The sequence below is a fragment of the Saimiri boliviensis genome, chromosome 15, assembly GCF_048565385.1.
Source record: "Saimiri boliviensis isolate mSaiBol1 chromosome 15, mSaiBol1.pri, whole genome shotgun sequence".
Lineage (NCBI taxonomy): Eukaryota > Metazoa > Chordata > Mammalia > Primates > Cebidae > Saimiri > Saimiri boliviensis.
This window is the reverse complement of record NC_133463.1, coordinates 9,967,753-9,981,332: the sequence shown is the minus strand read 5'-3', so window position 1 is coordinate 9,981,332 and position 13,580 is coordinate 9,967,753. Positions and strand designations below refer to the sequence as shown.

Genomic DNA, 13,580 nt, shown 5'->3' with positions numbered 1-13,580 from the left:
TTTTTAAATAAAGATGGGGTTTCACCATGATGGCCAGGCTGGTCTTGAACTCCTGGCCTCAGGTGACCCACCCACCTCAGCCTCCCAAAGTGCTAGGATTACAGGATTAATCTTAAGCAAGTTACCTAATCTTTAGTGTGCTAGATGGGGTGATAATATTACCTAACTTATATGTTTGCTGTGAGAGAAAATTGGCTACATTGAAACTATGCTTCCGAAAGTAGAAATCTGGGGGAGAAGGTAAAAATTCTTAAAAGAATAGGAAAGAAGGTGGAAAAGTCAATGTTTCCAGACTTTGGTCTTCTTCAGTGCACCTTGCCCAGAAGGTCTTTCCTCCCTCATCCAAACAGGATAGGGACAGAATGAAAACACCTAACTTTGGAAAGCAGTGTTCTATTTGTCAACCAAATGCCTACTCATTTTTCTAATAGTTATCAGACATTGTGTCTAGGTTGTGTCTACCTGAACAGGCATTCAAAGTGGAAGTTCTAGGTTAGAAAACCAACATCGGGCTCGCTCAGCAGATACTGAGGGAGGGACAGCTCGGGGACTGCTGAAGTTGGAGACTGAGATGAAGCACATTGTACTAAGACCGCAAAACCCATCTTCTCCAAACAAAGTCAAGCTTTGCCTGAACTGATGGCCACACTTAGGCTTTCTTAAAGTGGCCAGGTTACAGGCTTGTGAGCAACTGTCTGATAAACAGCCTGGACTTGGCTCCACACCCCCTCCCCACCCAGAAGCTACCTAAATAGATTACATGGATGGGCCACATTGCTCTCTGGTTTCCTGTTTGGCTTGACTGTGTGAACATATCAGCAGATCGGAAAGTAAGTGACAAACTATTTTTAACTCCAACTTCTTCCCTGCAGGGTTGCCACTGGCTAACTGGGCCCTGGACGAAAGGTCTCAGATTCCTTTCCATCATGCCTCTCTGCCTTCGGTTCTGGTAATGCTCCCTGCTCTGCTCCGTCAGACCCAGGGCAGCCTTCTGTCACCAGCCACTGGTCACCTCATTCTCCCGTGCAGTTGACTAATGCCCTATCCACATCTCTGTAAATGGTCTCTTTATTAGACTCTACTTGAATTATCCTAATTTGGGTTTTTCCTGCTGGGACGCTAACTGTGTGGTTGTTGAGACCCAGCATGTAATGATGAGCAGATAAAAATCCCTGAGATTGCAGGAGAAAAAAAGATCTCAGAAGCAGCTCCACGGGGAAGCTGGCACCTGCAGTCAGAACAGGCTGTTCCCTACGGTTGGCCATTTGCAGAGCCACAACTAGAAAAATGGGACTGGCGAAATCACTGCAGGGTCACAGGGATTTCACATTCCTCAGACGACCGGAACTGTGACCATGTCCACAGTGTCCTTCCCTCCCTTCTTAGAGTGCATCAAAATATATTATAACAACATTCAAATCTGCTTACAGGGAGGAAGACTCAACTCCAGGAAAGAGACTATATTTCATTAAGAAAATACACAAAGTAATTTTTGTGGATTTTTTTTCTTTTTTCTTTTTTTGAGACGGAGTTTCGCTCTTGTTACCCAGGCTGGAGTGCAATGGCGCGATCTCGGCTCACCGCAACCTCCGCCTCCTGGGTTCAGGCAATTCTCCTGCCTCAGCCTCCTGAGTAGCTGGGATTACAGGCACACGCCACCATGCCCAGCTAATTTTTAGTATTTATAGTAGAGATGGGGTTTCACCATGTTGACCAGGGTGGTCTCCGTCTCTTGATCTCGTGATCCACCAGCCTCGGCCTCACAAAGTGCTGGGATTACAGGCGTGAGACACCGCGCCCGGCCAGATTTTTTTAATGAAGTGTTAACTCTAGCGCCCGAGTCCTTGCAGTTTGCCAAATCGATCAAGAATACCGTGCTCTGTAGCTCCTACTTCTCTTCAATGGATTTTGTTCTGTTAGAGTTGGTTTTATTTATGTGTATGTTTTTAACTTTACGTATATTTAATTGTGTAAATTTATCAGATGTGATGTTGTGAAAAGAGTACTAGGACAGGGTCTAGCTTTGGGTCACTTGTGTGACTTAAACATGATCTCCCCAAGCCCTGGATTTCTTCTTGATCAGTTAGGGAGGGATGATAGCAAACAATCTCATTTGGGACATTATTAAAATGCACGCCTTTATGTTAGTTTCACAAGCCCTGCAGCTAGACCAGATGCATGTTGTGCTCTGCACAAATAGGATATTATGGAAAAACAAAACCTGGTATCTAATAAGGGAGAAACACCTTTGTACATTTTATGATAGTGGATCAGATTTGCATTTCTATTTTCAACTAAAAATATTTCTTCAAAATCACTTTTATTAATTTTTTGCTATCACTTTTAGTCTAGTCTAAATAGTCTAGACAAACTACATTTGTTACAATTAACCTTGTACCTATTATGTTGTAAAAATTTCAAAGAAGGCTTGTACAATTATGAAAATTTCACAACAGCTCCAAATGGCAAGTGTTCTGCCGAGCCTTCTAGGCCATTTTATCAGCCAGTATGGTTTCTTAGTGTTTGATGGACTGATAAACTTTAGTTTGGTGTCAAAGTTCTGGCAATAGGCCAAATAACTTCAAAAGTTCCATTACTGTCCTACAATTCCATTTCAGAACCATGGAACATATTTCAGAAAGTTCCAAAAGGTAAAAGAAAACCAGGTATCTACGCACAATAAACCTGAAGTATAAACAACTATCAAAGTGTTTATCTTTAAATCTACTGTAATTTTTTTCATCCATTTCATGTTAAGAATTAAGTTTTATGTACTTTATGTATGGCAGAAATCCTGGTTTGTCATGAATCAATGAATTAATAGCTACTGTATCCCTGCAACATGAAATGCCATGGGATAACAACGCACATCAGTCTTTCTAGGTAAGATCTTTTTGGATTCTCTAAGAACAATGCATTTTTCCTCCCTCACATAAAACTGGAATTAAATATTTTTGCTCAATTAGTTGTTTTCTATCTGTCTCCCACTACACTTATTAAGAAAAAAAAAAAAAAATCTTTGATGCTTTGTTATAGCTGTAATCCCTAGAGTCTACTATACAACTTTCAACAAAACAGGATTTTGAAAAATATTTGTTAAACATATGAAAAAAAGCTGAACATCACTGATCATTAGAGAAATGCAAATCAAAACCACAATGAGTGAGATAATCTTATCTCACACCAGTCAGAATGGCTATTATCAAAAAGTAAAAAAAAAAAAAAAAAAAAAAACTAGAGAAATTGTGATTGTGGAGAAAAAGGGATGCTTTTACACTGTTGGCAGGAGTGTAAATTAGCTCACCCGTATGGAAGACAGTTTGGTGATTCCTCAAAGACTTAGAACCAGAAATACCATTCGACCTAGCAATCCCATTACTGGGTATACACTACAAGGAGCATAAATCTTTCTATTATAAAGATACTTGCACATGTATGTTCACTGCCACACTATTCACAATGGCAAAGATATGGAATCAACCTAAATGCACATCAGTAATAGACTGGATAAAGGAAATGTGGTACATATATACCACGGAATACTATGCAACCAGAAAAAGGAAAGAGATTATGTCCTTTGCAGGGACATGGATGGAGCTGAAAGCCGTTATCCACAGCAAACTAATGCAGGAACAGAAAACTAAACACTGCATGTTCTCACTTACACGTGGGAGCTGACTGATGAGACACATGGATGGACACGGGAGGGGGAACAACACACACCGGGGCCTGTCAGAGAGTGGGGAGTCGGAGGAAGAATAGCTACTGCATGCTGGGCTCAATACCTAGGTGATGGGATCATCAGCACAGCAGAGCATCATGGCACACGTTTACGCAGCAAACCTCCACATCGTGCACATGTACCCTTGAACTTAAAAGTTGGCAAATTAAAAAAGAAAAATATTGGTTAAATAAATGAATGGCTTAAAAATCAGCAGATGGATAGCATACAAATGCCATATGGACTTAAAATTGATTGTCAGTAGAAAGCCAAAATGAGCAGATCAGACACTAATTCAGGAAAAGTGCTGTCACTGTGCACTGCAATGGAGAAAATGGATTCAAAGCTGTGATGGGATGAAGGACTCACTCATCCTAAGAATGTGGTGTTTAGGCAGGATGAGGCCAGGAGGGCTCTGGGATGTGGGAATCAGGCCTGGACCTCACATTACTAAATCTTACATATATTCAGTCACAGAGTCCACTCAAAGTTCTGAAGAAGATGATGCTCTTTATAGAATACATAGCAAACATCATGACGTAATGCTTTTTTATTTTAATGGCTGGAATAGAAGGAGGGCCACCAGGCGCACCTGGCTACATAACTTAACTTTGTCCTTCAAATTATAAATATGAATTACCCATTCCAAACAATAATTAAAACAAAATCTTAAAATAATGTTTTTAATTTTAAACAAACTGAAACAAATGCGTATATCAAGTTAATAACACAGGAACATGGATCTCAACTTCCTTTAGAGCATAGTACTTTAACCACATGTTTATAGTGGAAGACTTTCTAGAAATAAAAAGAAACTCAGGGGAATGTTGAACTTCCTCAGCAATTTTGTTGTTTGTAGAAATGTTTATATGTTTTGTAATTATTCTCCTTATATTGAAAGAAAATAAAGAAGAGATATAGGGGGAAGACTTTCAACCTAAGAGGGAAAAGATGCATATAGAATAAAAAACAAGTTAAAATGATTCAATGCTAAAGTTGATTTCAAAATATCAATGTTAAGATATTTTTAAAAATATACACTACCTGGCTCTGCCACTTTAAAAGAAAGTTTAGAATCTGTTACTGCCTCAGTAGTACTGAGCAACCCAAGATCTCCTTTGGAGATATACCCAGTAATGGGATTGCTGGGTCAAATGGAATTTCTATTTCTAGATCCTTGAGAAATCGCACACTGTCTTCCACAATGGTTGAACTAATTTACACTCCCACCAACTGTGTAAGAGTGCTCCTATTTCTCCACATCCTCTCCAGCATCTGTTGTCTCCCGATTTTTTAATGATCGCCATTCTAACTGGCGTGAGATGATATCTAAGTGTGGTTTTGATTTGCATTTCTCTAATGACCAGTCACAATGAGCATTTTTTTTTCATATATTTGTTGGCCTTATATATGTCCTCTTTTGGAAAGTGTCTGTTCATATCCTTTGCCCACTTTTGAATGGGGTTGTTTGTTTTTTTCTTGTATATCTGTTTTAGTTCTTTGTAGTTTCTGGATATCAGCCCTTTGTCAGATGGGTAGATTGCAAAAATTTTTTCCCATTCTGTTGGTTGCCGATTCACTCTAATGATGGTTTCATTTGCTGTACAGAAGCTCTGGAGTTTAATTAGATCCCATTTGTCAATTTTGGCTTTTATTGCCATTGCTTTTGGTGTTTTAGTCATGAAGTCCTTGCCTATGCCTATGTCCTGGATGGTTTTGCCTACGTTTTCTTCTACTGTTTTTACGGTGTTAGGTTTTATGTTTAAGTCTTTGATCCATCTGGAGTTAATTTTAGTGTAAGGTGACAGATTGTAATTTAAAACATTTGAAATATTGAGAATTAAAGTGTTTTATTTCTTTGTTAAAAATGCATTAAGTTCAATCTACGGCCACACCACCCTGAATGCACCTGATCTCATCTGATCTTGGAAGCTAAGCAGGGTTGGGCCTGGTTAGTACTTGGATGGGAGACTGCCGGGAAATACCAGCTGCTGTAGGCTTAAAAAAAAATAAAAATAAAAAAATAAAAAAAGAATGTATTAAGTTCAAACCATACTTGTCTTCTTCTCATCATGTAACTCACCATATGAGAAAAGCATCTTTATTTTGCTTTCTTGAATTTTCCCACACTTTTCTAAGTTCAGATCAGCTTTTAATATTTTATGCATTATGCTTTCAACATCATAAAAATATCTCTGAGAATTATGTGTGTGAGGTTTCTTTGATGGCATCATTTCCTCTGGGACATATATATCCATTTTGTCACAACCCCTTTGTTCACATTCACAGCCGGCTGTTTCATCTACTACTCCATTTACATTCACTTCAAATCCTGCAGCTATTTGCACAGCACAGTAAGAGTTTTCATCATCTTGAACTCATATCATGCACTATTGCTTCCCGCCTTGATGCCTGAATGTTTCCAATTGTATGTTATATTTCTTCCAAAACTCAGCTAAAGAAATTGCATGATCTTCATGTCTTAGTCCATTAGTGTTGCCATAACAAACTATCTGAGACTGGGTAATTTACAAGCAACAGAAATTTATTTCAAGGTGGAGGTAGCCATGCCTCCACAGCTTGTATGATCTGCCCATCTAAAGAATTTGCACTGCACAGATGCTGCCAAGGTTTACTGCCAGTGCCATGTGTAGCAGCAACCCCAGCCACCCTTAGGTCTGCTTGAGCCACAGCTGGGGCAGCTAGGAAGTGCTGCACCAGAATGTATGTAGCAGAGACTTGAGGCAGTCCTCAACAGAGGGCTGTAAGGTCTCACTGGTGCCCTGCACTCCTCTCTTGAAATCACTCTGCCCTCCAAATCTTGATATGCTGGGCCTGTGATGGGAGTGGCAGCCTCACATATCTCTGAAATGCCTTTGGGGTCATTCTCCCACTGTCTTAATGAATAGTATTGTAGCTTGCCACCCACCATTGGTATTCTCCCCCAAACAAGCCCCTTTTTTTCCTACATGAATAGGCTGAGAAATTTCCAACTCTTTAACATCTGCATATTTTATGATTATAAATTCCATCTTTAATTTATTTTCCCTTCTTGCAATTTATCATAAGTCATGCAGCACCCTGAACACTTGACTTGGAGATTTCCTCTGCTAAATATCCTAATTCATTGCTTGCAAGTTCTGCTTCTACAAAGCACAGACACAATTCAGCCAAGTTTCTTGCCATTCGGTAACAAGAATGACCTTTTGTCTAGTTTCCAATAACATATTCCTAATTTTCATCTAAGACCTTATCAAGATGGCCTTTCCTGTCCACATTTCTACCAACATCCTGATCACAACCACTTAGACAATCTCTAAGAAGACCTCTCTTTCCAGGTTGTCCTCTTCTTCTGAGCTCTCACCAAAATCACCCTTAACACTCTGTTCACAGCAATCTAGCCTTGTTCTAGTATGCACTTTCAAAAATGGTTCTGGCCTCTATCCATTACCGAGTTTCAAAGCCACTTTCACATTTTCAAGTACTTGTTATTAACAATATCCCAATTTGTGGTACCAATTTCTGTCCTAGTCCACTTGTGCTTCTATAACAAATCCTAGACTGAGTAGTTGATAATTAATGGACATGTTCTTCTCACAGGTATGCATGCTGGGAAGCCCAGGATCAAGGCACCAGCAGATTCAGTGTCTTGTGAGGGCTGCAATCCTCAGCTTTCAAGACAGTGCCTTGTTGCCGAATCTTCTGGAGGAAATAAATGCTGTGTCCTCACATGGCATAAAAGACAGAAAGGGAAAATAAAGACAAAAAACAAACTAGCTAGTTTTCTACAGCCCTTTTATAAGGATTCTGATCTATTCATGAGGGCGGAGCCCTCATGATCCGATGACCTATTAAAAAGCCTTCACCTCAATACTATCACTTAGGCAATTAAATTCCAACATAAAAATATTGGGAAATATTCAGACCATAGCAGATGGCTACTGGCTGTTTTATTGAGCAGCATAGCCCTAGCTGCTTAGAGCTAACCCCAACCCCTCATCAAGGTCGCTAGACCCCTAAACCAGCCACCGAAATGCTTCTGCATCTGGGTCAAAAGAAAGCGCTATATTCTTTGGAACTAAAAGCTCTGCTGAGGAGGCTGGCTCCTCTTTGGACAGGACGCAATCTCATTTGGGTTTGGACTCCTTTCACTGAAGGTTTCTCCCTCTGATATTTAATCGCCTTCATTCCTACTCCAAGGCTAGGGCAGAGGTCAGCATGATGAGACTTTCATAGTATTGCTCCTGAGTTTTTCTTCATGTTAAACGTCATTTCACAGTTAACAACTGAAAATCATAGTAAAATCTGAGAGGCAGCGTCAAGCCAGCTGTGAGTCTGTGCATACTTGCTCAGGTGACCTGCAGTAATCCCCTGACTCTCAAGGGATTTCACAGAAAGTTACTGTGAAACATTACCCAATGTAGTGCTACTAGTGAGATGTCCTGTGTCTGAGCTGTATTGCCCAAGCAAAAGCATGATTTAAAAAATTACTCAACCAGAGCAAAGGGTCAAAAACAGGGCTTTGAGTTGCAAAACAAACCTTTGGAAGACACAAACTCCAGAGAGAAACATTTTATGAGCTTCTGAATGCACAGTCTAGAAGACTCGGCCAAGGAGTAAAAGCAGAACAGAATGTGTAAGGGCAATGGGCCCCTACACAGAGATGGCACCATGAGCCAACGATCACTTTTTTAGGGAAAGGCCAAGCAGGAACTTAAAGAGGATAGCGAAGAAATTGCAAATGGTCTGAGGAGGCAGAGTGACATGCGTGACGTGACCCCTGGAGAGCAGAACAGGGTGGAAATCCCAGCAGGAGACACTGTGGGGTAGAAGGACACAAAGAATGAAAAGGGGCATGACATCAGCATAATGAAAAAGGGGTGTGACAAAAGCCACGAAGAAACTCAACCAAGAAGACCTATGCCTTCCTGCAGTGCCTTAATGCCACTCAATAGAGTGGGGCAGAGTGTAGGATTTTGACTTAACTATCTATCCAGAAAAGACTAGGCTTTAACCTAGAAGACATAGGGAATAACCAAGATTAATCAAGTGCCATAATGGAAATGGAGACTTGAGAGCTAAGACAGTTCAACTCTAGAGGAATAAAGTGCTGTTTCTGCACCTTGTGATCCTCATGGCTGGGTGGGATGTGGGTGTGCTATGAGGAATTGGTGATTAAACTGTCAGCAGCAAATACAAAGGTTTTTGGTAGGAACAGGGTTTTGAGGACAAACCTCCCATGGCCAAAGGTATGAAGATAGACAAAGATGCATAGACAGTCCATCCACTCGTCCTCTCGCTCTTCTGATCAGCATTGTCCAGAGGCCTTGCTAAGCTCGGGCCTCCTTTGGAGCTGGACAGTGGGCTCCCCAAATGTCACACCCACTATTGCAGGGCAGACACTTGGCACTTGATGTCAGTGATTACAAGAAAAAACAACATGATTGTTTGGAATACATGCTTATACTATAAATTCAGTGATTACTGAATAAACAAGAAAACACCTGAGTAAGCATGCCTAGCACTGTACTAATCAAAACCACCCCTGGACATTGCAGAAGAGAGTCCTGTCTGTTTCCATACTCCTGCCCTTGTTAGTTCTGATCTTTCAAACCTTCTCCTCAACATCAATCCCAGAGAATTCCCAGAGAGCTATGACAAAAAGGGGTGTGTGTGTGTGTGTGTGTGTGTGTGCGCATGTGTATGTATATGTGTGTATATATATGTGAGTGTATATAGGGATGGTAGATATAAATACATACATATATGCTTTTATGTGCATATGTATAGAAGCATATATTTCTACGTGCATATATAATATAAATGCACATATATATGCATTTGTGTACATGTCCATGTTTGTGTGTATGTATACATATATATACACACACGTATATATACATGTGTGTATCAAAGTATTATTTCCTCAGAAGAGAAATTAAAAGGATGAATTCAACTAGAGGCAAGACAACTCTACTAAGGATTTCAAGATAGAAAAATAGGAAATTTTGCCCCAAACTGATTGGGCCAGAATACTACCTCTGCTTATCTAGTAACAGAATGCCAATTGTTACTGGAGGAGCAATATGCCTAGCTAAAAGATGACATTTCTCAACTTCCTCTGCAGATGTGAGTGGTCAAGAAGCTAAAAGCAGAAGCAGCAGAAGCAAGCTTCAGGGAAAATGCTTTTTTTGCTTTTTGCCTTCCCCTTCTTCCTGTTTGGAACTTAAATATGGTTGCTGGATACTAGCAGCCACATGGTGAACCTAAGAAAGTAAGCCACAGGCTTAAAGAGACATACTAGAATGACAGAAGGAAAAAGAAATAGTCCAACAGTGAACCAATCTTACAACTTTATTTCATGGATTCAGCAAATATTTATGAAGAACTGATTGTGAGTTATACTCCTCATTGGGTACTAGAAATACAAAGTTAATTTGTCCAGACCTTCCCCTCGAGAAATTCATAGTCTAGTAAAGGAGAGAGACATATGAAGCAGTAATTATGGGATGATACATAATCTTAAAAGTATTTTGAAATACAATAACTATAGAAGCTCAGAGTATTATACTTCAAAATATTTCTCTTCTGCCATAATATATTTGATTCATATCATTTTCATTTTCCAGGAATTTATAAATACACTGAGAGTTCACTGGCCACATCCATAATGGCATTTGAGACTCATTCTTAAATTAAATTAAATTCAACAAATAATTACTGAGTGCTTGGCATATGCAAGACATTGGCTAGGTTTTATGAGGCATACAAAAATGATGGAGCAACAGTCAGTTACTAGGCAGCTTTCTGTGATTCCCTGAGGGCACAAGGCATGATAAATCCTCATGGCCAAGAGAGTCATTCTTTTCTTTAGAATCCTCCATTGCAAGAAAGACTTTAAAAAAATACAGCAAAATAATACCTGTTAGAGAGGAAGGCCAGTTAATAAATGTAGAAAGAATGCTAAGCTAGAAAATCAGCATTTTGCACGCCCAAGCGTAATCACTGATTTAGGCAAGGGTCATTAACAGATGCTAAAATCAAGAGTTGCATTGCACATTTATTAGAACGGCTAAAATTCAAAGCACTGGTAATACCAAATGCTGATGGAATGCAGAGCAACAGGGACTCCTATTCATTGCTGGAGGAAAGCAATGGTTATAGCCTCTTTGGAAGATAGTTTGGAAGCTTCTTACAGCACTAAACATACTTTTACCATGTGATCCAGCAATTGCGCTCCTTGGTATTTATCCAAAGGAGTCGAAGAGTTGTGTTCACACAAAAACCTGCACATCGATGTTTGTAGAAGCTTTATTTGTAATTGTTAATACTCAGAAGCAATAAAGATGTCTTTAAGTAGGTAAATGGATAAAGAAACTGTGGTACATCCAAATAATGTCATCTTATTTAGGGCTAAAAAGAAATATAAGCCGTTGGCCAGGCGCAGAGGCTCACGCCTGTAATCCCAGGACTTTGGGAGGCAGAGGCAGGTAGATCATGAGGTCAGGAGTTCAAGACCAGCCTGGCCAATATGGTGAAACCCCATCCTACAAAAATTACAAAGATTAGCCGGGGGTGGTGGTACGGGCCTGTAACACCAGCTTCTTGGAAGGCTGAGACAGAAGAATCGCTTGAAGCTGAGAGGCGGAGGCCACAGTGAGCCGAGATCTGCCACTGCACTCCAGCCTGGTGACAGGGCAGGACTCTGTCTCAAAAAAAAAAAAAAAACGAAGAAAGAAAGAAAGAAAGGCAATAAATAAGCTGCCAAGCCATGAAAAGACACAGAGGAATCTCCTTTTTTTAATTGTACTTTGTGTTCTGGGGTACATGTGCAGATCATGCAGGGTTGTTGCATAGGCACATACATGGCAAGGTGGTTTGCCGCCTCCATCCCCCCATCATCTATATTTGGCATTTCTCCCCATGTTATCACTCCCTGCCCTCCACTATCTCACCCCTAGACACCCCCAACTGACCTCAGTGTGTGATGCTCCCCTTCCGACACAGAGGAACTTTACATGCATATTACTAAGTGAAAGAAACTAATCTGAAAAGGCTACGTACTGTATGATTCCAACTGTATGACATTCTAGGAAAGGTAAAACTATGGAGACAGTAAAAAGGTCTGTGGTTCCCCAGTTTTAGGAGGAAGTGGGGAGAAGTAGGCAGAGCACAGGGTATTTTTAGGGCAATAAAACTACTCCGTATGATACCGTAATCATGGACACATGTCATTATACACTTGTCAAAACCCATAGAACATACAATACCGAGAGTGAGCCCTAATGTAAACTATGGACTTTGAGGGATAATAATGTGTCGACATAGGTTCATCAATTGTAACAAATGGACCCTTCTGGTGGGGGGTGTTGATGTTGGGAGGACTGGGCAGGTGGGGAGTATATGAGAACTCTGTGCTTTCAATTTCCTGTGAACCTACAACTGCTCTAAAAAATAAAGCCTATAGTTTAAAGAACCATTAGGTGAAAGATTATAGGGAGCAAGAGTCACACGGTGCCCAAATGCCATTCCGCAGACTTGTAGCGATTACAGAGTGGGAAACGTGCCTGCACAGTGGAGAAAGCTTGTGGTCACCGCCTTCCCCTAGTGACTGAATTTACCGTTATGAATGATGGAACAGCCTGACGTTAGACATTATAATGTGTTGCAATAGAGTGCTCCATATCATGTATGACGTTTTCTTGATGAAGATATTTCATCTGAGTATAATCAACTTTCTAACTCTAACTTGAAGTGTGAAGAAGATACAGGAAACAGAAGTCCAGTTAAATGACACCATGAGAAAAGAAGGACAAACAGAGAATGTGGGACATTCTACCCGACATTTGGCTTGAACTCCTCAGAAAGTCAGTAAATAGATAAATCAACCATTTTTTTAGAAAGATGAAGCAGTGCTGTTCCAGACAAAATGATATTGACGAGATATCTCAACCAAATACAATTCATAACCCTTAATTGGATCTTTGGGACTAACGGGGAAATTTGAATATGGATTAGATGATACTATGGAATTATTGTTAATCTTATCAGGTCTGATCATTTTGTTGGGGTTATATAGAATAACTCCTTCCTAGGAGATGAGGGCTGAGTATTTGCAGTATAATATCATGATATTTGCACTTATTTTTAAATGGTTCAGCCAGAAATAGAGAGGAGGATATAGAAAGAAAATACGGCATCCAGGCATGGTGGCTTATGCCTGTAATTGCCTCACTTTGAGAGGCCAAAGCGGGCGCATTTCCCAAGGTCAGGAGTTCAAGACAGCCTGGCCAACATGGTAAAACCTCATCTCTACTAAAAATACAAAAATTAGCCAGGTGTGGTAACATGTGTCTGTAGTCCTAGCTACTTGGAAGGCTGAGACAGGAGAATCACTTGAATCCAGGAGGCAGAGATTACAGTGAGCCGAGATTGTACCACTGCACTCCAGCCTGGGCGACAGGGCGAGACTCCATCTCAAAAAAAAGAAAGCAAATATGATAAAATATTTGGCTTGACTGTTTGGTTCCAGGTTTGGGTTCTTAAGACATTTATGTGTCATTTCCCAAAGTTTTCTGTATTGGTAATTTTCATAATAACAATTGGCAGATCATATTGTATCCTGACAATATTGTTTAGATGATGCTGTAACTATGTTCCACATTTTCCTAACAGCACTAAGGAGGTGTTTGTGTTCTCAATGTAGAAATAAAGATTTCAGGATACCATATGAAGCCTGGCATAATGGCAGTGTTATGCCTATAAGTTACTTCACAGGACACACCTCTGCTCCAGTCCACTTTGGGAGTTGAAAACGCAGGCTGCGTGCCATGTATTGCACCAATGCCAGCATAGGTGA

At 40.3% G+C, this 13,580-nt stretch overlaps 1 pseudogene; it reads left to right on the top strand.

The window, feature by feature from the left end:
* Positions 1-5,602: 5,602 nt before the first annotated feature.
* Positions 5,603-5,721, top strand: LOC120362358 (5S ribosomal RNA; annotated as a pseudogene).
* Positions 5,722-13,580: the final 7,859 nt, after the last annotated feature.